This window comes from Procambarus clarkii, chromosome 8 (genome assembly GCF_040958095.1).
Source record: "Procambarus clarkii isolate CNS0578487 chromosome 8, FALCON_Pclarkii_2.0, whole genome shotgun sequence".
Lineage (NCBI taxonomy): Eukaryota > Metazoa > Arthropoda > Malacostraca > Decapoda > Cambaridae > Procambarus > Procambarus clarkii.
In genome coordinates this window covers 3295800-3316299 of record NC_091157.1, presented here as the reverse complement: position 1 = coordinate 3316299, position 20500 = coordinate 3295800, and the positions used below count along the sequence as shown (strand labels likewise).

General features: G+C 41.0%; 1 protein-coding gene across 1 annotated transcript in view; it reads right to left on the bottom strand.

The window, feature by feature from the left end:
- LOC123759578 (zinc finger protein 271) overlaps positions 1–20150 on the bottom strand; it is a 50244-nt gene extending 30094 nt beyond the window's left edge. The window contains exons 1-2 of the mRNA XM_045744684.2: positions 20023–20150; positions 9164–9377 (exon numbers count right to left, since the gene is read on the bottom strand). The gene's annotated coding sequence lies outside the window, so the exon portion shown is untranslated. The remainder of the gene's footprint in view (positions 1–9163; positions 9378–20022) is intronic.
- Positions 20151–20500: the final 350 nt, after the last annotated feature.

Sequence of the window (20500 nt, the reverse complement as noted above, 5' to 3'; positions counted from 1 at the left end):
AGACGGAACCGAAGAAACCACAGGGACACGGAACCGAACCCGGGGAGGAGCAGAACCCAAGCCAAAATCATACGCAGAGGGGGGAAAAGAAAACCCCACTCCTTGCAACAGTAAGCCCTGCTCAGAAGGACGGAAAACCAGGCGGGGCGCAATGGAGCCCAAGGCCCCCAAGGCCGCTCCTCCCCAACCCCAGGAGCCTCTACACCAGGCCCCAGGGCCGAGTCGACCTCCAAAGCCCCGGCCCCCACAAGAAAAAGCCGGGGCAGCCAAGAGAGCTGGAAGAGAAGGGGCCCACTGGTCAGACCCCGGAGCATCGGCCGGAGGAACAGACTCGAATGCCTCCGCAGCTACCCCGGACGGGGCAACCCCGAAACTGCCCAAGTCTCAGAACCTCTAATCCCGCTCGGACCCCAAAGCCTGCAGATGCGTAGGGGCCGGAAGCAGGAGGGGGGGGGGATAAAATGTACCACCGAAGGGGAAAAACAAGGGGGCGTGGAAGGAACCAAGGCCGAAGCGACCAAAACCCTCACGTCTGGGTCCCTACACAAAACGGGGCAGCCTCGGGGCAGCCTCGGGGCGTCCAGGGAAGCGACAAACTCGAGCGCGTTGCAACAACCTACCCTGCAACGCACGAGCTGCCTGCACCCACGGGAATTCATCAGCAGACTGGGTGAATGGAGTCACGAACTAGCAACAAAGCTCGCAGGACTCAGGGTCGAATGTGTCACCGACCCAACAGGCAGCATGGTGGAGGCAAAATCAAGGAGAGTCATCCTGAGACAAAGGGACAGAGCAACCCTCAACTCGCACAAAGCGAGAGGGGGACGCAAGGGTCTCCACTATCGGACCCGAGAGCCCCCAGGGGGTTTCCCAGGGCCCCTAAACTGGGTCTGCTAAGGGTTATCCCAGGCAAGGCACTGCTAACCGGCGCCCCAAACTACCAAGCAAACTGCTAAAGCTGAACCCATGGAACGTGTCTACCCGTGAGGGCGAAGCAGGGGGTGCCACCACACAAATGACCCTAATATAAGGGGGGGGGGAGGAAACACAAGGCAGACCCCCCTACCAGGCAAAAACAAATATAAAAGAAAAACCACACAAGTGGACAATGTACCCAGAGGGAACAGAGCCGGCCGCTGTTATAGGTGAAAACTAGCTATGCAGTACCCTGCGCCCCACCAGTGCTATAACTACCACTTACCCCAAGGCAAACAAGGGAGGAAAACCCCCAAACACTCGGGGCGGCCAAACACCAAGCAGCGAAAAGCCAACAGATAGACCCAAGGTGACTTGTGGAAGGCAACCCCAAGCCCCAAGGGCAGTACTTACAGGGCACTCAGGGAAGGTGACTCTAAGCACATGCAGCCCGAGTACCTGAGAATACTACTCCCAGCTCACACGACAACCGTAAGAGCAGCACTGCAAACAAGTCACAGCACTGAGACAAGACCGGAGCTGGAGCCACACGACCATGCACTATCCCATCAGCCGAGGAACCGAGGCGGGGATCGCCGGCGTGGGGGTCTGGGGCTCCCCCTTCCCACTCCCGGAGAGGGGGGGAGCTGCGCAGACATGCGGCGCGGCTCGTGTGACGTCATGCTTGTTAGTTCGTTTTTCTTGAGTTCTGTCCACTCGTTTGTCGATTTTTGTTGTTAACCAGAATAGGGGTTTGTTTTGTGGCGCTTACCTTTCTGGGTGTCTGTCCCGGTCGATGGCAGATATAGAATGCTCCAAATCACATGTGCAATTCTATGGGCCATTGCACATTGAGGGGGCCAGGTTCTGGCTCGTGGTCCCCGGTAGGCCTAGAACTCCACCCACATCGACTGATGCAAAATAGTTAGGCTACCGGGCTGTGGGGACGCTAAGCCCCGGAAGCACCTCAAGGTAAGGTATCCATATCAGCCATGGATAGCTCCGAGTAGCCGTAGGGGCTCCCCTCCAGAAAAGTACACAATCAGCGAAGCAATATTCCACTGGGCTAGGCTTTGGAATAAAGTGAAAGAAACCACACTAACAAATTCATGGAAGAAACTGTTAACAGAGAGGCCTAGATGTGACGCAGTAGTATCTGATAGTGAATTTGAAGGTTTTGAAAATGAAGCCAATGATTTTGAAGGGTTTGAAGAAACAATCCGAACAATGTTGCTCCAAGCTGGTCAGGGTGTACAAGTGAATGATATCAATGAATGGTTAGAAAATAATTACAATCCTGGTTATGAATCGTTAACTGAAGAACAGATTGCGCAAAGTGTTCTCAGAAATGACTCTGATGACTCTGATGATGACTCGGACGATGTTGGTGAGGCTCTGCCTAGAGGTGTCGGATATCAGAAAAGATTGGAACAAATTGAGGAACTCATTGAATATTCAAGAAAAAGTAAACATGAGGTTGTTGGAAATTTTTATGTACACCTTACAGCCTTTAAGCAATGTCTCAGAATGTTAGCCAGAGAAAATCAGATTCAGACAAAAATAGATAAATTCATGATTTTCAACAGTTCGTGAAAAATCTTCGTCGACAAGCCATGCTGCACCCACCGATGCAGAATTCCCATCGACAAGTCGTGGAGCATCCGCCGGCAACAAATGCTCTGCAAGCCATGCTGCACCCACCAATGCTGAATTCCCATCTACAAGTCATGGAGCATCCACCGGCAACGAATGCTCTACAAGCCATGTTGCACCCGCTGATGCTGAATTCCCATCGACAAGTCGTGACAAGTCATCCACTAACGATATAAAATATGATTGAAAGGCATATAAATTAGTGTTCATAAATGGCCTCCTATTAGAGTCAAACTCAATATTTGGGGCATTCACGGAAACTCATAAAAAAGATTACATGGATGGTGAAATCTGGATTCCAAATTATAACTTATATAGATGTGAAAGAAAAACTAGGTCAAATGGAGGAGTAGGTCTGTATATTAAAGAGGACCTGGTATGCACAGAACTACTAAACTCAAACTAATGAGGTGGTAGAAGTACTTGGAATTAAGGTAGAGAAACTAAACCTAATTATTATTCTAATATATAAACCACCAGATACAACAGTTGAGGAATTCACAAAGCAGATGCACAAAATAGAGAACATACTTGATAACCTAACAAACCCAGCTCCAGATATTATCTTCTTTGGAGATTTCAATTTACCGAGTCTAAGATGGAGAATGGCAAACACAAATATCATAGCAGGGAATGACCCGGGAAATAACCAACCACAGGTCAGAGAACTTTTGAGATTCTGTGACAAATTCTCGCTCAATTAACAGATTACAGAACCAACTAGGAACGAAAACACACTAGACTTGTTATTCACAAACAATGATGAACTAATCAGACACATCACAATCTCAGATACTTCATACTCAGACCATAAGCTCATTGAAGTGCGAACTAGCATAAATAACGGTAGTAGGTCTACGAGACCCAACAAGTGAGAAGGAATATTCAATCAATTCAATTTCAACAATAAGAGGATCGACTGGGAAAAAATAAATGTAGACCTTGCAACCATTCAATGGGAGACGGTCTTAAGTGACAAAACTCCCACACAGGGAATAGCTCAACTGACAGCTGAAGCTTACAAAGTCTGCTTGAAGCACGTGCCTGTGAGGAGGGGCAGAAAGAGGACCACTCTAGAAAGAGAACGCAGACGACTGTACAGGAGAAGGAAAAAAATAACGGAAATGCTTCAGCAGACACAACTATCACAAGCAAGGAAAATAAGCCTAACCAGGGAGATCGAAGAAATAGAACAAACGTCGAAGCGATCATATGAGTGAGGAAATGGAATTGGAACAGAAAGCTATACAAGAGAAAAGGAAAAATCCATAATACTTTTTCACATACGCAAAATCAAAATCAAAAACCTCCACCAGTATTGGACCGTTAATTACAAATGAAGGAACGTACACAGAGGACAACAAAGAGATTAGTGATATTCTAAGAAGCCAGTTTGAGGCTATGTTTAGCACACCAATAAACAACATGAAAGTTGATGACCCAGACAGCTTCTTTATGAATGACATTCAAGCTGCAGATAATATAACGGATATTACCACAAACTTGGAAGACTTTGAAAGAGAAATTGACAATATGCCTATGCACTCAGCTCCTGGGCCTGACTCATGGAATTCAATACTCATAAAGAAATGTAAAGTACCAGTAGCGAGAACACTCAGCGTAATATGGAGAAAGAGCCTGGATACAGGGGAGATACCAGCAGCACTTAAATCTGCAGATATAGCTCCGTTGCACAGGGGGGGGAGTAAAGCCTTGGAAAAAAATTATAGGCCAGTTGCACTAACCTCACACATAATAAAAGTGTTTGAAAGAGTGATTAGGAATCAAATTTCTAGTTTTATGGAAAACAATGAATTGCACAACCCAGGACAACATGGATTTAGAGCGGGAAGATCCTGTCTGTCACAGTTACTCAACCACTATGACAAAATCACAGAAGCCCTAGAAGAAAAGCAAAATGCAGATGTTGTATACACAGACTTTGCAAAGGCGTTCGACAAATGTGACCATGGGGTGATAGCTCACAAAATGAGGTCAATGGGAATAACTGGAAAAGTAGGACGCTGGATACTCAATTTCCTGTCGAACAGAACACAAAAAGTAACAGTCAATCAGATAAAATCGAGTCCAAGCGATGTTAAAAGATCTGTACCTCAAGGTACAGTCCTTGCACCGCTACTGTTCCTTATTCTCATATCTGATATAGACAAAAATACATGTCACAGCTTCATGTCGTCCTTTGCAGATGACACAAAAATCAGCATGAAAATTACCTCTGCTGAAGACATTGAAAAACTACAAGCAGATGTCAACAAAGTTTTCGATTGGGCAGAAGAAAATAACATGATGTTTAACAGTGATAAATTTCAGGTACTCAGGTACGGCAAAAATGAGGATCTGAAACATTATACAGGGTACAAAACACAATCGAATCTGCCCATAGTAGGAAAACAGCATGTCAAGGATTTGGGAATAATGAAGTCTGACGACCTAACGTTTAGGGAGCATAACCAAGCAAATATTGTGTCAGCCAGAAAAATGATCAAAAGGATTATGAGAACCTTCAAGTCCAGAGATCCCATCACAATGGTTGTACTCTTCAAGTCACTTGTGTTGTCCCGTCTTGAGTACTGCTCGGTACTCACTTCCCCCTTCAGAGCAGGAGAGATTGCTGAAATTGAGGGAATACAGAGAACATATACGGCACGCATAGACGAGATAAAGCACCTAAATTATTGGGATCGTCTCAAAGCTCTCCAAATGTACTCACTAGAAAGGAGACAAGAGAGATACCAAATAATATACACATGGAAAATACTGGAGGGACAGGTCCCAAATCTGCACAGTAAAATAACAACGTACTGGAGTGAACGACATGGAAGAAAATGCAGAATAGAACCAGTGAAGAGCAGAGGTGCCATGGGCACAATCAGAGAACACTGCATGAACATCAGAGGTCCACGGTTGTTCAACGTCTTACCAGCAAGCATCAGAAATATTACAGGAACAACCGCGGACATCTTCAAGAGGAAACTAGATTGTTTCCTTCAAGGAGTGCCAGACCAACTGGGCTGTGGTGGGTATGTGGGCCTGCGGGCCGCTCCAAGCAACAGCCTGGTGGACCAAACTCTCACAAGTCAAGTCTGGCCTCGGGCCAGGCTTGGGGAGTAGAAGAACTCCCAGAACCCCATCAACCAGGTATCAACCAGGTACATCTGTCGGGCTGATTGGTGAAAGAAGAAGAGAGTTTGGATAGCTGCCTGAGAGATATGTGTTGACATGTGTCTGAGTCTGTGGGATTTTACTGGCAAGGTTAGCACCAACCGATGAAAAGACTAGTTCAATAGGCCACATTTAATTTTAAATTCATCCCTCCTATTCATAACTGGGGAGCCATATTCGGGGAAATATGTTTAATTGGCGGTTTCCTGTTTCATCGTCAATTAGGGGGATTAATCAGGGAGTGAATCAGGTGGTGGCAGTGGAATGTTCTAGAGTTCTCTAGAGTTTGCTGGTAGCTGATCTGAAACAATGCCTTGTTGGTGTAGTACCTAGGTAATTAAATACCTAGGTGACAAGGTGTTGAACTAGAGAGGTTGCAGTAATAACTCTGGGGGAACTCTAGAATAATTAACAAAGGGCAGGTTAATGGACAGAAGTGAGCCGTTTCCCACGTCCCCGTTACAAAACAATGGCACTGTGCTGTGGCTAGCGCTGTAAACATCTTGAACAGCATTGTGTTCACTGATATCTAAACATTGTACACAGTCTTTATCACAGTCAGGCTCTTCTGTAATACTATCATCACTAAATAATAGCAATTACGTATGTATTTTGCCAATTTTAGGCGATGCTGTGGTCACAAGCTGAACAGCAGTGCTGTTAGCTCATGCTGTGTGTGTTAGCTTTGGTTGCTCACTCGGTACTACGGCTTTTACACCAGGGTATGTTACCCACAATTTAATTTTTTAAATGGCATCTGTTTACTAGAGCCCTGAGGATACCGATGTGAACTTTTAAATCTTTCACAGTACTTTAAAATGTATATATATACACGAAGTGTACTGTGCAGACAGTTAGACCAAAATTGTATATACTGTAACCCCGCGATTATCCGGGATTCAAACATCCGGAAAACGCCCTCATACGGCCAAAATCGTGATCGGATAAAGTTATCACAATATCCGGCCAAAATGGCCACAGGAACCGGATAAAAGCTGGTTTGGCCGGATGAATATTCGGCCATACCGTATTAATCCAGTCTGTGGCTCTAGACGCATGGTGGAGGAAGGGGTGGGGTGGGTGGGTGGTGTCGGGAGGGTGGGAGGGGTGCGTCGGAAGGGACCACCTAGGTACAGGAATTACCATTAATTTTAGAACACTTAATCATAGCCAAAAACAAATGAAATAAGTACTAGTAATTATGTAATAACAAATAAATAAGTTTCCTAAAATTAATGTGTATAGGCTGAAGTTTCCTTAAAAAATATTGTGAGTTTTTTCCTCCTGGCGGCCTACGTAACGCGCTATAGCTGCCCCACCCCAAGTGGACCTGTCCAACACTGGTCAAACCATGTGCATCCGTCCCTCGTGTTATACACAGTGCTGCGCCATTAGTGAAATATTTTTTTAAATAACTTTTTTATTTTCATAGTAACTTTGAACATTTTTGGCCAAGACTATGTCTGGTAGCAGCATCAATCATTCTGGAGGTGTTAAGAGGAAGAAGGTTGTCCTAGCAATTAAAGACAAGTTATGTGTTGTTCAACCAGTGAGGCGTCACAGGCAGCCAAATGCCTTTAACAAGTGAGGCGCCACAGGCAAGCCAAGCGCCTTTAACAAGTGATGCGCAAGCAAGCAAGCGCCTTCAACAAGTGAGGCGTCGCAAGCAAGCCAAATGCCTTCAACAAGTGAGGCTTCACAGGCAAGCCAAGCGCCTTCAACAAGTGAGGCTTCACAGGCAACCCAAATGCCTTCAACCAGTGAGGCTTCAGCAGCTGGCAGTCAAAACTAACTTTGCTTAATGAACTGTACAGTAATTTTAAGTGTTAATTTTAGTGTTGTGCTAGTATAAGTTACGTAAATTGTTAAGAATTCTTAACTTCAAGATGTGTGGCATCAATCAAGAAGACGAACAACAACAAGGTAAGTTGAGGTTTCTAGTTGAATATTTAATAATTATATGTGGCAAGGCAATTCAAATTATGTTGTTTGTAGTATAAAAGTAATTGGAAATTGTCACTTTTGGACTCGTAGGTGAAAAAGTACCATTATCCGAAAAATGTGATAATCCGGCTGGGGGTCCTTCCCATATAGTCCGGATGATCGAGTGGAGACAGTATATACAGTGGAAACTCGAGTGAAGAGCGGCTCCAGTTACGAGCATTTCAAGTAATGAGCAAGCCACTCGCAGAAAATGTCTCGACTGACGAGCTTTCGCTCGATTAACGAGCGTTCCCGCTGGTTCTCGAACACCACCGACGACGGTTTTGTTGTTGTTTTGCAAGATGAGTTTTCCACATGACAAGCTCGGTGCCTGAACGGATTAAACTCGTTAATCGAGGCGCCACCGTATATACAAATTTTGGTCTCTGCTAAAGGGTTAAACAATTCCTGCGCCATCGCCAACCCTCCCACCCTACCAAGAAGCGGCCCTCCTCAATTGCCACCCACCCCTTGTTAGGGTTAATGTGAGAATCGTGTCAATCCGTCTGGTACACAAGGAGTGACATGTGCCACTCACCCAGCGGAACAACTTTCTACATATCTACACTGATAAATGTAGACACCCACATGCTGATACACACATGATATTCAAAGACCCACCACACCCACACCCACTCCTGACACTCCCCACACCCATTCCAGACACCCCTACACCCACTCCAGCCTCCCTGCTTGCCTGAAGGGTCCCTCTTTCCTTTCCTTTTTGCCTCCCTTCCTCCTTGCCTTGCCTGTCTCCCTCCCTCACCAGTTTGCTGAGAAATTTCAATAATTTCACAAGTGAAATTTCCTAAATAATTGTGATGGGCTGCAAGTTATGGTAAGTGGTGTTCTACAAGTGTTAGGCAGGGTGATTCCCTTGTTTCTCAGTGGTAAATGTTCACATTTTACATTCAGCAAGTTGACCCCTAGTTTTGGAGTTTTCTTTAAGGCTTCAAATGTTGACTTCAACACCAGCATATACGGTAAACTCTGCCTATTTGTATCCCGACAAACCTCCGGTCATCAGGATTCTATGGACAGTCCTCCAGATATGGACATAAAATTATCCAGATGCAATTTTGTCTGAATGAGCCCTGATATCTAGTTAGCAGAATCTGAATAATCGAGCTTATACAGCATGTTGTTCTTCCCATATGAAATGCTATTAAATTTTACATTATTGTTTGTACAACTATAAACTTTGCATTGCCTATAGTACAAGTACAGTACTATAGTAAAGCAAATAAACTCTGCTGCTAGGGAGACATCAATGTTTGGTTGCATTAGGATAAGGAAATCAAATCTTCCAGAAAATGTGTCTCCTCACTGAACAGTATATTGAAATAACATATGGCAATGAAGTCTTGTGAGAAATTTCAGAATTAAAACTTCAATAAAAAAAAAAAAAGTTATTTAAGGATTTGCTTACCTGTCTTGGTACTAATATGCAAGTACAGTACAGGCCAGGACAGATATTAACAGACTTGAATACTTCTGAACTCTCAACATGTCTTGTCTCCCCAACAATGGCTGAAGTTCTGCCTTTGTCTACAGGTCACCGTAGTCTACAAGCCACCATGCTCTACAGGCCACCGTGATCCACAGGCCGCAGTGATCAACAGCCGCCCACAGTCCACAAGCTTCTGTGTGAAGGGGTAGGGATATCTGAGTACACAGTGTGATAAACAATTTTCAAATTTAAGGGTAAGTAGATTCTTTAACCATAATTAACTGTTAAATATCAAGTTATGTGTTTATGGAAAGTCTATCTGTTTAAACCTAATATAATAATACACAGTAGATGATGATGCAACACTCCCTGTGGGTGTTGTCAGCTAACTGCTACATCACCCATGAGGCAATTTATTTTTTATTTATATATATATATATACAAGAAGATACATAAGATTGTAAGAGTACATAACTTTTTATTTTATTTTATTTATACACACAAACATTTATACATTTTAGTAAAACTACTAGTATGCATATTGTTTCATCAAGGTCCTTAATCTTAATTTTCCCTGGAATACGACCCACTAAATCATTTAAAAACCAGGTAACCGTTCACTGCTGGGTGAACAGAGGCATACAGTTAAGGACTAGCAACTAGTCAATCTTCCCCGGACAGAATACGAACCCAGGCCAAATTGCTTGCGAAATGTGAGGCGAGTGTCTTACCACCACGCCACAGCAACATTGGTGTTATTAAATTCTTGGAAAGCCACTACCTTACGTGCATGGCATTTTGGGCAGGTCCTTAATCTAGCAGCTAAGGTAAGGTAAAGAGGTACAATGTAGCAAAATTTCTGTTTAATATAAAAACTACAATATAAATTAATGGAGATTACACTGGTGAAGATGCATGTTTTAAGTTCTACTAATATTGGGGAAGTGGGTAGCACAAGATACAGTGTGAGTTGCACAAGATTGAAAACTATGAGGATAAAATTATGTACTCTTTGGTTTTACTTTTGAATAAGGCATAGGTTGAGCAATTTTTTAATTCATTAGAAAGTGAGTTCCATAGATATGGTCCTTTTATTTGCATGGTGTATTTGCAATTTAGTTCGACTCTGGGGATATCAAAGAGATATTTATTTCTGGTGTGGTTCTCATGTGTTCTATTACATCTACCAAGGAAGAGTTTCCGATCTGGATTAGCATTTAGGAACATGGTTTTGTACATGTAAATAGCACAAGAGAATATGTGAAGTGAGTGTAAGTTAAGCATGTTTAGGGATTTATTCAGGGGGCTGTGTGATTTTCTGAAAACAGAGTTTGTTATAGTTCTGATAGTAGATTTTGCTGGGTGATGATGGGCTTGAGGTTATTTGCAGTGGTTGAACCCCATGCACAAATACTGTATGAAAGGTAAGAATAGATTAGCAAGAAATATAATGAGCAGAGCAGAGTGGGAGAACATAATATCTGATTTTAGAGAGTATACCCAGTTTTTGAGACTTTTTTGACTGTGTTGTATGTGGGTGCTGAAGATTAATCTCTTGTCTATGTATAGGCCAAGGAACTTTCCATCATTTGTATTGCTAATGTTAACTTCAGCACCCACATTCAACACATAACTAAGAAAGTCTCTAAGACAGTTGGTATACTCTCCAAAATCAGATATTATGTTCCTAACTCTGCTCTCCTCTCACTATATTATGCACTAATCTACCCCTATCTTAATTATGGTATCTGTGCATGGGGGGTCTACCACTGCAAACCACCTTAAGCCCATCATCACACAGCAAAAATCTGCTATCAGAATAATAACTAACTCTGCTTTCAGACAACACTCAGCTCCCTTGTTTAAATCCCTAAACTTGCTAAATATTAACTCCCTCCACACATTCTCTTGTGTCAACTACATTTACAAAACCCTGTTCTTAAATGCAAACCATGCTCTGAAACTCTCCCTGGACAGATGTAATAGGACCCATTATCACCACACCAGAAATAAATATCTCTTTGATATCCCCAGGGTCAAACTTAATCTGTGTAAAAACTCTATGCAAATTAAGGGACCTAGTCTATGGAACTCACTCCCTAGTGAATTGAAAAACTGTAAAACTTTTGCCTTATTTAAAAGCAAAACCAAAAAGTACCTAATTTCATCTTCTTAGTTTCCTACACCGAGCTTTAAATTTGCTCTGTACCTAGTGTTACCCAATCTCCTAATTTTTATGTAGTATCAAACAACCTTATCATTGTGTTCATTGTTGTCTTCTTTTATGTGCTAGCCATATGCTGTATTGTGACTACCAATTTTTGTCAACTACCATTCAAGCTATCATTGCAATCAATCTTATATTGTTTCTGCTGTATTGTGCCTACCAATTTTTGTCAACTACCATTCAAGCTGTCATTGCAATCAATCTTAGCTACCTATGTGCTTTAATATACTGTACCTACAATTTTCTCTCATCTTCTTTTTTTCATTCCATGTAACTGTTATCATTTTTTTGTCTATAAATTTTGCAAGTATTTACCTCCCTAAAATTTTCTTAGATTAAGGACCTGCCCGAAACGCTGCGTGTACTAGTGGTTTTACAAGACTGTAATTACCATATTATGTATCCTCACATTCCCAATGTACATTTTTGTATATGCATAAATAAAATAAATAATAAAATAAAATAACATTGTCTATCAGAAGTTGAATTTGGTTTTATGATTTACTTCCAAATAAAATGTAGGTCTTTTTTTTTTTTTTTTTTTTTTGAGATATATACAAGAGCTGTTACATTCTTGTACAGCCACTAGTATGCGTAGCGTTTCAAGCAAATCCCTGGAATCCGACCCCCGCCACGAAGAATCGTTTTTACAACCAAGTACCCATTTTACTGTTGAGTTAAACAGAGGCTACAATTAAGGATTTGCGCCCAGTAAATCCTCCCCGGCCAGGATACGAACCCATGACAAAGCGCTCGCGGAAAGTCAGGCAAGTGTCTTACCACTACACCACGGAGACAGGCGGAGACTTTTTTTATGTTTAGCGTGTTTGTTGGTTGACATCCATGAGTGGACATTTTTAAGTTCGTTATTTACAATATTATTTAACCCTCAAACCGCTAGGGGCCCAAATGGAATTCACACCCACAGGCGCAACAAAAAAAAAAAAAATCCAAAAAATTCTTTCGTCTCATAGAAGTGTTCATTTTTGTTCCCTGATCACGGAAAAAATAACAAAAAAATCGTAGGTGGCATATTTTAGCCACAATAGGGTAGGGAAGTGTGCCAAAAAAGGGGCGTTGGCAGAGCCTTCGCCAGACGAGGTCTACTCCGCCCAAGCTGTCAGACGGCAGTTGTCACAAATATATTATTACCTAATTATTTCAATGTCTCCGATCGATTTTTTCTTAGTTTTTTGCAGTAATATTATTCCATACAGTGAATTGTGGTATATTTATATTATAAAATGTGTGAACCATCGCTGTACTCAAAATTATAGTGTGCATATTAGTGATTCAATTATTATGTTCATAAAACAATAAACAAATAGTTTTGCTGTTGTTACACTATATACACAGGTTATATATAAGTATCTGCATGTTTTGTACACCATAACGAACTACTAAGTTGGTCTTGTGAGTCAAAAAGCAACAAAGAGTGACCGCCAAACACCAGCGAGCCACTCACTGCCACTCCCTCCCTCAACACCACCTCACTCACCCTCATTCACCTCCCACAATACTGTTTCTGTATTTATTCACTATACACAGACGTTATATATACGTATTTACATGTTTTGTTCACCATAACTGTACATCTAAGCTTGTATGGTGAGTAAAGGCACAAAGACGTAGCTACTCACACAGTCAGCTGATCGGCGGCCGCCCTCAAGGCCAGACGCACTAATATTTGTCCTCCAACAATATTGTTTGTGGTGTTATTACGCTATATACACACATTATATATAAGTATCTACCTGTTTTATTCACCATACCTGTACAAATAAGCTGGTATGGTGCCCAAAGACCATAGTGGCCATCAGTAAACAACATGCCAAGTCGTGCAGACGATGCTCCTCCCTCATAAAAAATGGCGGCTCCCAACCTACTCCTCTCGCTGTTATCTCACACTATACACACGTTATATATAAGTATCTACATTTGTGTTCATAGCGAACCACTAAGCTGGTATGGTGAGTGCAGTCAATAAATGGTGGCCACACACAGAAAACGACGCCACAACCCTCCCTCCACAGCCTTACTCCTCCCTCCATGGATCACAGCGCTAAATATCACCACAATCCTGCTATTATCAGAATCCTGGTCAGTTTTATCACAGTCAGGGGGCTTCAGTAATACTATCACTGCTAAATAATAGCAGTATCATTTATATTATGGTATTTGTAGGCGATGCTGTGGTCACAAGCTGAACAGCGGTGCTGTGAGCTCGTGCTGCGTGCGCCAGGCTTGGTGGCTTGCTCAATACTGACGCTGTAACACCCAAGAATGTTGGCCTGGATTTTTTTTCTAGGTGGCATCTGGCAACTATCGGTCGTGGCTGTACTATAGCTGCCCCTATCCCAGGCGGGGCATTTAAATTATAGCGCTAGACACAAAATCATATATAAATGATGTGCGCGGTTTCGGTTTTGTCACTGATATCATTTATATATGATATGCGCGGTTTGAGGGTTAATGTGAGTTGGGTGGGGTGTGAATATATGAAGGTAGTATCATCAGCAAATAGTATAGGTTTAACAATTTGGAAAACTGAAGTGTTTTCCTGTTAGATCTCATTATTAATTCAATAATACTTTATTAATCTGTCAAATGAATAGTATTAGTATGATTTCTAAATCAGAATATAGCACCATTAATTTATAAATAACTTAAAAATTTTCTCTAATTCAGGAATCAGGGTGCAGGAGGAAGGCTCAATACCATTAAAGATATCAAATCACCTCATGTTAATGTACAATACATTACACATTGACAGCAAACAAAAAATTCCCTGCATATACTGCCCAAAACTTGATAGTTTCCTTCTGGGCAGCTGTAGCTGGTTTGTCTCACAATTCAGCTAAGTGGCCCTACAATTTATCAGTTTTATCTCAGTTGAGTAAAAGGTTTAAATGGTGGTTGGGTTGTCTAAATCTAACAAATAATTTACCGACATATGTTATCTCGGCTGTAATGAACTGGATGCGAAGCAGCCGTATGTCCCTTGATACACGCTCTGGCTTACAGATTCTCCTAAACCAATATGATTAACTTTTTTTTTACTAACCTTAATCCTGATGGTACAGTGATCTTTATAAATTATTCAATTAATTAGAAATAAGTTCTGAAATAAGTTATTTGACATTACATTCTTGTCCGTTTGTATTTTTATGTGCTTTAATTAAGATACAGTATAGTTGATATTGTCACACAGCACAATATCAATTAAAAAGTTGGCCCTGGAAACTAAACACTTAAATTAAACAGAATTTAAGTTCATTAAAATACTGGACCATCTTAATTCAATTAATTAATAAATAAAATAACCCTTCACTGTGAAATTGGGTGAAAAAATAAAGTTATTAAATTCAGTCCATTTGCAATTAACCACCGTGCTGTACCAAGTTTATTGGAGAATTTCACATGCGCATGAAACAAAGTGTTCAAAAAAAATTATTTTTCTTTGTAAAATGATAAATTCCCTTCCATGAACATGTCTATGTAAAAATAAATACCAAATTCCACTTACTTTGGCTGTGAGGACGTGGACAAGGTGCGCTGTGACGTCATCAAGGCCTGGTCGCCCATGCATGAATCGCCCAGACACGGTCACACGGGCCATTCAAGCATCGGGTGTTGCAACAACTATATTTTCAATTATTTGTTCTATATATTTCCAATGTGGTTTTATTTGTTTGTTTTTTTATTGTATATGATGCATATTTGTGTCCTTTACAATATGTATACAGTAGAATGTTCATAATGTTCTATGGAACTGTGATAAAGTGTCAGTAATGTGTCCACAATAAATGTTTATTGTCGCAATATTACTTGTTCAAAATTCACTAAAATTACAATATGTACAGTTTCACACACTATTTACACAGTAACACACTATATCACACATTAAGTACTTGGGAAGTGAGTAATAATCAACGAAGTAGTTCATGGTGCACAGCGCGACTATGCTCTCGTTGCACCAGGTACAGATAAATTTTTGCTTCCTGTTTCTTCATTCTGTGTGCTTGCAAATAACGCACTCACATACACCCTTGGCTTTAGTACTTGTAAGTTGTATGTAGCCAAGCTTGTAAAGCATAAGGTAGTATTGAAAAGATTATAGGAAAAGATCAATTTGTAAGGTAGTCTTGAAAACATCACTTTGTATGGTCCCACATAGGAAGAGATTCAGCTTGCCTCCAAGAGTGTCCGTCAGTCAGGAAGAGATTCAGGTAGGGTGGTACCTCGGTTTAAGAGTTTAATCCGTTCCTGGAGACAGCTCGTATTCCAAAAACTCGTATTCCGAAGATAATTTCCCCATAAGAAATAATGGGAAATGAATTAATCCGTTCCTGACTACCCCCCAAAACCCCACTTCAAACTAAATTTTATACCTAATTCATCTAAATAAACCTACAAAACTACGTTCAAGTTAGTACTTACCTTGTTGGCGTATGGAAGATGGTGAGGAGGGAGGAGAAGAGGTGTTACTGTTTGGAAGGGGAGTGCCCTTCCATTATAACATCAGGCAGTGAGAACTTCACTGGTGTGCACACACTGGCACGTTTTGCCTGCATACCACTAAGACTTGCTTGTCTTACTAAGAATCTGCCTAAAGACACTTGTTTTTCCCTACATTTTAACACTTGTCTGTAGTAAGACATCACATTGTCATTTAAAAGGTCAATGCAATGGCCTGCTACAGCTTTATCTGGGTGAGTTTTTTCAACAAAACTTTCCAATTCTTCCATACTTCACACATTTTCTTAACACTTTAGCGTTATCACGGCGCTTGAGAGCATTACCACTTTTTGTGTTGAGGTCGCACAGCGAACTCGCTCACGAGTCACGAGAAAAAATATTTCTATAAATTCTTTGTTATGCAATCGACTTTGGGATAGTTTGAAAATGTCCGCCATGAAATTTTCGTATTCTCTAATAGCCGCATAGTCTATTTGGGAGAACAGCATAGTATTACACCATCAAGGTAAGACCATTGTATTATTGACACGACAAGTGTAATCGACGTAGTTTTTTTATTTGGTGCCGGTCACATCCGGTTTTTTATTTGGTGCCGGTCGCAACGCATCCTTGTGTGACATTTTATACTTATGTTCTTATAGAACATTCTATTGCGAACACATTGGTACAAAATTGAAATACGTACATCGAAAATAAATGTCAGGACAGTGAAAAGTGTATACACTTTCCAGTGTTGCCACTCAATCGCCCGAAACGCCGCACTATTTTCTTAGGTTAAACCATACCACTGGCTTTCTTGGGACCCATAGCGAGATATATAACAACAACTTTTATGGTCAAATGACCAAAAATCCAACAAAACACTGAAAATCAGGGTGAAGAATTGACGTGGGATAGTCACTGGGCACGAGGCACTGGTAAACTGAGGGGTGAGGGGCGACGATCACCGTACCACCAAGCACTAGGTCGGCCTGTACGCGTATCAACAAACTCGCCTTCCGAGGCACATTCTCAGAGCAAATACTGCTCGTATTCCGAAAAACTCGTATGCAGGGACACTCGTATTCCGAGGTACCACTGTATTCTTGAAAATATCTATGGAAAACACCACCATGGAAGCCACTAACACTGTTCATCTATGCTACTTGTATCAGATGCATTATCACTGAATGCAGAAAACGATTCATCTATGTATCATCTAAATAAATTGGAGATAGCATAGGATTGAAAGGGTGACGCTCAGAGCTACAATTGGATACGCTCGCTGTATCGTCCTCATAGGTGCTGTATCACTTGCATCCAACCTTTGTGTTAGGTCCTTATTGCACCTAGCTTCACCAATATTATGACCCTTATGTTCTTCAAACAATAAGGTTTGAATTTCACCGACAGAGCGTTATCTTTCAACATCGCGTCGGACAGGAGTTTGGGAGCCAGAGGCGCGTGCGCCACCCATGGTTGCTCACTCAGAACTAACCCAGCCAGCAGCCCTAGGGCATTCTGGGAATTTTTTCCAAGATGGCTGCCTCTTACTGGAGGTCCTAAGAGCCCATTTCGTACACAACCAACCTCGCACACATTTAGAATGGGTATGGAAAAATTAAAAAGTTTCCTCGGTTGGCGCAGTTTTCCGCCGACCGAGAATACTCTGTTGGCGCAGTCAAGTGGTTAAACAAAATATAATTAATTTACCTGCATAATTCCACACACACAAAGTGGAAGCAGGGAAGACCCCCCTTAATTATAGACCGGTATCATTGACAAGTGTAATAGTCAAAATATTGGAAAAAATAATTAAAACTAAATGGGTAGAACACCTGGAGAGAAATGATATAATATCAGACAGACAGTATGGTTTTCGATCTGGAATATCCTGTGTATCGAATTTACTCAGTTTTTATGATCAAGCAACAGAGATATTACAGGAAAGAGATGGTTGGGTTGACTGCATCTATCTAGACCTGAAAAAGGCTTTCGACAGAGTTCCACATAAGAGGTTGTTCTGGAAACTGGAAAATATTGGAGGGGTGACAGGTAAGCTTCTAACATGGATGAAAAATTTTCTGACTGATAGAAAAATGAGGGCAGTGATCAGAGGCAATGTATCGAACTGGAGAAATGTCACAAGTGGAGTACCACAGGGTTCAGTTCTTGCACCAGTGATGTTTATTGTCTACATAAATGATCTACCAGTTGGTATACAGAATTATATGAACATGTTTGCTGATGATGCTAAGATAATAGGAAGGATAAGAAACTTAGATGTTTGTCATGCCCTTCAAGATGACCTGGACAAAATAAGTTTATGGAGCACCACTTGGCAAATGGAATTTAATGTTAATAAAAGCCATGTTATGGAATGCGGAACAGGAAGGAGAACATAGACCCCACAAAACCTATATATTATGTGAGACATCTTTAAAGAATTCTGATAAAGAAAGAGATCTAGGGGTGGTTCTAGATAGAAAACTATCACCTGAGGACCACATAAAGAATATTGTGCGAGGAGCCTATGCCACGCTTTCTAACTTCAGAATTGCTTTTAAATACATGGATGGCGATATACTAAAGAAATTGTTCACGACTTTTGTTAGGCCAAAGCTAGAATATGCAGTGGTTGTGTGGTGCCCATATCTTAAGAAGCACATTAACAAGCTGGAAAAGGTGCAAAGACATGCTACTAAGTGACTCCCAGAACTGAAGGGCAAGAGCTATGAGGAGAGGTTAGAGGCATTAAATATGCCAAAACTGGAAGACAAGAAAAAGAGGTGATATGATCACTACATACAAAATAGTAACAGGAATTGATAAAATTGATAGGGAAGATTTCCTGAGACCTGGAACTTTAAGAACAAGAGGTCATTGATATAAACTACCTAAACACAGATGCCAAAGAAATATAAGAAAACTCACTTTCGCAAACAGAGTGGTAAACAGTTGGAACAAGTTAGGTGAGAAGGTGGTGCAGGCCAAGACCGTCAGTAGTTTCAAAGCGTTATATGACAAAGAGTGCTGGGAAGACGGGACACCACAAGCGTAGCTCTCATCCTGTAACTACACTTAGGTAATTACACTTAGGTAATTACACACACACAACCTGACTTGAAAATATATATCCAAGAATAATAGACATTTTCAGCAGTTTCAATTTGTTCCAGTTTACACATGTTTATTTCTTAGGTTAAGTTAGGTTACTAACCACAGCAATGTCATTCCCACCACCACAGTGGTACTTGTACCCCTCAGAAATGTCTCCCCCACCACCACAGTGGGACTGGTATCCTTCAGAAATATCTACCCTACCACCAACAGTGGGACTGTAACCCCTCAGAAATGTCTCTCCCCACCACCAACAGTGGGACCCTTCAGAAATGTCTCCCTCACCACCAACAGTGGGACTGTAACCCCTCAAAAATGTCTCCACCACCACCACCAACAGCAGGACTGTAACCCCTCAGAAATCTCTCCCCCACCACCACAGTTAGACTGTAACCCCTCAGAAATGTCTCCCCCACCACCAACAGTGGGACTGGTACCCTTTAGAAATGTCTCCCCCACCACCAACAGTGGGACTGTAACCCCTCAGAAATGTCTCCCCCACCACCACAGTGGGTCTGGAAATACACAGCAACATGCAGACGATAAGTCACAATAATGTAGCTTAAAACATTAATAGTATGACATGGGTTGACATTTAGAAGGTAGGTAGGTTACATGGAGTTAATTAGGTAATACTTAGTTTTTATCTTAAACTGGTTGAGAGGTACAATCGTTGACATCCTCGTCACGGCCCTTGTGGATTTGTTCATTGGATGTATCACGTTAGTGTGATTTCTGTGTGTAACGTAGCTTAACAACAGCAGATGAGGAGACGACGACGTTTCGGTGTGTTCCGGACCATTATCAAGTCCGGGATAAATAAAATAAATAAATAAATAAATAATTATCAAGTGTAATTAGATGGTTAAACAACTACTGAGCAACATAATGAAGGAGAGTAAGGGTTAGGAAGTGCCCACCGACGGTCTGGGTCGACGCCGCCACATTTTCCAGTTTTCTGGCGCAATTAAATAAAATAAATAAATTACAGCTTCTATCTATGAAAAATTACTACACAGGTAATCATACTTACCTCAAGTGTCAATCTTAACAACATAAATCTTCATATATTTGAGAATAATTGGCTAAACTTCTATGAGAATTAACCAGATCAACGGACGTTGGCCTCTTTGTTGTCAAACTGTTCCGAATAGAGTTGCCAGATATGAATTGCTGAAAGTAGCGACATCATGGTCTAAATGTAGCGATATAACAATAATAATCATTTATCTATTTATTTATTTATTTGTTTGTTTATTTATTTATATATTTATTTATTTATTTATTTATTTATTTATTTATTTATTTATTTATATACAAGAAGGTACATTGGGTTTGTTAGAATACATAGCATGGCGTTTACATTCAAATCAAATGTTTATTCAATTAAAGTAAATAATAATAATAATAATAATAATAATAATAATAATAATAATAATAATAATAATAATAATTATAATAATAACAATAATAATATTAATAATAATATTAATAATAATAATACATACAAG